Below are 3,543 nucleotides of genomic sequence, written 5' to 3' on the forward strand. Positions count from 1 at the left end.
AAGACTGTCCTGGAAATACGGTTCTGTTCTCTTCCAGACAACGTGTTTACATCTTTTGGGAAGGAACTCAGTTGGAATACGTTTTGCCGATGTTGATACAAATGGAAGTCTTTAATCAGTCCTCACAATAACGAAGGCTGCGTACCACCGGAAGTTTAAGAGACGTACTGACTAGACAGCACTTAATTAACTGGCGAAGACGAAGCGTCACAAAGACCGGCAGCACGTTTCTCCGAATGACAACGAGCGTCGAGTGGCAGTGTTGAAGGTTTAATGTGGCGTTCAGAGCGCTGAATGTGCGGATGGAGGCGAGCGCCTGTCGGCTCAGGAGACACGACCCAGCGGCGCGCCTTCTGGACCAGTTGAGCATTCCCTTTAATCTTGCCTTCTCTTTGACGCAGCCATACCACTGTGAGGCATTTTAAGCGACGACGGGCCGCTTCTCGCTCTCTCTGACTACCCCTCCCCTGCTACCTACCACCCCCTTCCCCAGCCCAGTCTTCCCGTATCTTTTCCTTACTCTCGCCCCTTTCTTGTGGCGGACTTTCGGCCCTGTAATTCGAAAAAGACCCGTGATGTAGCAGTAATGACTCGCGCAGGGCAACCAAAAGAGCTTCAACATTAGACAAGCATTTTAGGAGTGAAACAGTTGGCGCTTCTTCCCCTTTCTGTTCTTGCCGAACAATACCTGTATACGTTCTTCTGCATCCTTATTTCCTATCATGCAGATCTGCTTGCTCTTCAAAACAGACATTGTGAATTGCTTTCTACTCATGACAGTATTTACTTCACAGTGTCTAAAAAAATGGCTCTGAGAACTATGGGACTCAACTGCTGTGGTTATCAGTCCCCTAGAACTTAGAACTACTTAAACCTAACTAACCTAAGGACATCACACACATCCATGCCCGAGGCAGGATTCGAACCTGCGACCGTAGCAGTCGCACGGTTCCGGATTGCGCGCCTAGAACCGCGAGACCACCGCGGCCGGCACAGTGTCTACAATGATGAGCGAAAACATTATGACCGCCCGAATAATAGCTTCTTTGTCCGTCTTCGGAACGAAATACATCAGTGATTCTGCTTAACAGGGTCCAAAATGGTTCAAATGGCTCTGAGCCCTATGGGGCATAACCTCTGAGGTCATCAGTCCCCTAGAACTTAGAACTACTTAAACTTAACTAACCTAAGGACATCACACACATCCGTGCCCGAGGATTCGAACCTGCGACCTTAGCGGTCGCGCGGTGCCAGACTGTAGCGTCTAGAACCTCTCGGCCACCTCGGCCGACGCTTATCAGGGATACGACTGTTTGTTCGTAAGTTTGTGGAGATACACTATGCCATTAACAGTATCCGAACACCCCCAAAAACGTATGTTTTCATATTAGGTGAATTGTGTTGCCACTTGCTACCAGGTGCTCCATATCAGCGACCTCAGTAGTCATTAGACATCGTGAGAGAGCAGAATGGGGTGCGCCTCGTAACTCACGGACTTCGAACGTGCTCAGGTGATTAGTTGTCACGTGTGTCATACGTCTGCTGGCGAGATTTACACACTCCTAAACTTCTCTAGGTCCACTGTTTCCGATGTGATAGTGAAATGGGGGCTTGAAGACGCACGTACGGGACAAAAGCATACAGGCCGACCTCATCTGTTGACTGACAGAGACCGCCGACCGTTGAAGACGGTCTGTAACGTAGCAAGTTATCTCATAATAACATTCGATGCAGCAAGGCACGCAGCCGTATAGCAAGGTGACTTCAGGATGGCTACGTTTTTTCTTCGCTCTGACTCACAGCGCAGCTGACGCTGCCAGTCGATCTCAAGTAACATTCAGTCGGTACGCAAATTCATACCCCTACGAATCTAATAAACCGTAGTAATTATCATCCAATTTTTTCAAACTTGGTACACAATGTTTTGTTATTAAGGAAGAGATCCTGTTACAATTTCAGTTTTTTACATATTATAGTTGCGGAGATTAATAAAATTACTTAAATGTCCTAAAAACAACACTTATGTTTCTAAACTCAGTCAGCAACCATAACCAGATGTATTTTACTATCATCTGAAGTAATAACAAAGCTAACATTACATAAAGTCACTTAACTGGAATTTCCCTTTCAAAACTTTAGTTACTCTACATTACGTAGTATAAAAATGATTCAAAATTATCATTTGCTCATTGCTTTGTTGTGTGAATACATGGGAATGAATGAGAGAGGGTATGCGAGACACCCATTAAAACTTAATGTCACTTTATGTAAAATCAGAAATATCTGGAAGGGTCATTCTGATTGGTCATTCAGATCAATAACCAGTCAGAAGTAAACGATTCCCGAGCTCAGATAGATACATAGGCAAAGAGGAGAGGAGCATCGAGACAGTCGCTCGCTAATCTGTTTCCGAGTAACACCACGCTAGATGTCTCGCGAAAATAGTATGTATAATGAAGAGCTAGTGAGATCATTTCAGATAGAACGTGTTGTGAGTAAAGCTGTTTAAGTTCCGAACATTTTGAGGAAAGTGTGATGTTTCGGAACTAATTAGTTCTGCATGGTTCGCAGGAGAGCTTCTGTAAAGTTTGGAAGGTAGGAGACGAGGTACTGGCAGAAGTAAAGCTGTGAGTAGCGGGCGTGAGTCGTGCTTCGGTAGCTCAGTTGGTAGAGCACTTGCCCGTGAAAGGCAAAGGTCCCGAGTTCGAGTCTCGGTCGGGCACACAGTTTTAATCTGCCAGGAAGTGTCATATCAGCGCACACTCCGCTGCAGAGTGAAAATCTCATTCTGGAAACATCCCCCAGGCTGTGGCTAAGCCATGTCTCCGCAATATCCTTTCTTTCAGGAGTGCTAGTTCTGCATGGTTCGCAGGAGAGCTTCTGTAAAGTTTGGAAGGTAGGAGACGAGGTACTGGCAGAAGTAAAGCTGTGAGTACCGGGCGTGAGTCGTGCTTCGGTAGCTCAGTTGGTAGAGCACTTGCCCGCGAAAGGCAAAGGTCCCGAGTTCGAGTCTCGGTCGGGCACACAGTTTTAATCTGCCAGGAAGTTTCATAATTAGTTGAAGTTTTGTAACCGTGTGATCTTTCAGTCGTAGAAAGAATTCCGCGTAACATATTCCGTGTTATTTATGGACTACTTTGGCGAGCACTTCTAACATAGAAGACTGACACGACCGAATGTTCAACTCGCTAATAGTTGTGGGTCAGTGACTACTAGATCGTAAAATTAATCGGGACGGACTTGCAGGAATTCTGGCTCCTTTTACGTGTGAAATATGTTGGATAAACAGAGAACGTGGAATGACAGACCATTTGCATTATTAAATACAGACCTGATAGCCATTTCAGGGGCTTTCTTATGAACAAAAAGGACGTTAATAGAAATTTTCAAATGCTTATTGCAATTAAACTGCATTGTCATACCGCCCGAAATTTTTGAAAATGAACTTCCTGGTACTGATCTGCATCTTGAGTTACGCGGCCTTTGTGTGGTAGCTATTAGGTTGTGGTTTCATAAACACTGATTTACACTGCATAGCGTGTA

The 3,543-nt window shown here is 45.4% G+C and overlaps 1 non-coding gene across 1 annotated transcript; it reads left to right on the top strand.

Annotated features, from left to right (window-relative positions):
- Window positions 1-2,648: 2,648 nt before the first annotated feature.
- Trnas-uga (transfer RNA serine (anticodon UGA)) lies at window positions 2,649-2,723 on the top strand. The gene has a single exon. It is a non-coding gene; the product is annotated as a tRNA-Ser (tRNA).
- The last annotated feature ends 820 nt before the right edge of the window (window positions 2,724-3,543 follow it).

Source organism: Schistocerca gregaria, chromosome 6 (genome assembly GCF_023897955.1).
Source record: "Schistocerca gregaria isolate iqSchGreg1 chromosome 6, iqSchGreg1.2, whole genome shotgun sequence".
In the NCBI taxonomy this organism is placed as follows: Eukaryota; Metazoa; Arthropoda; class Insecta; order Orthoptera; family Acrididae; genus Schistocerca; species Schistocerca gregaria.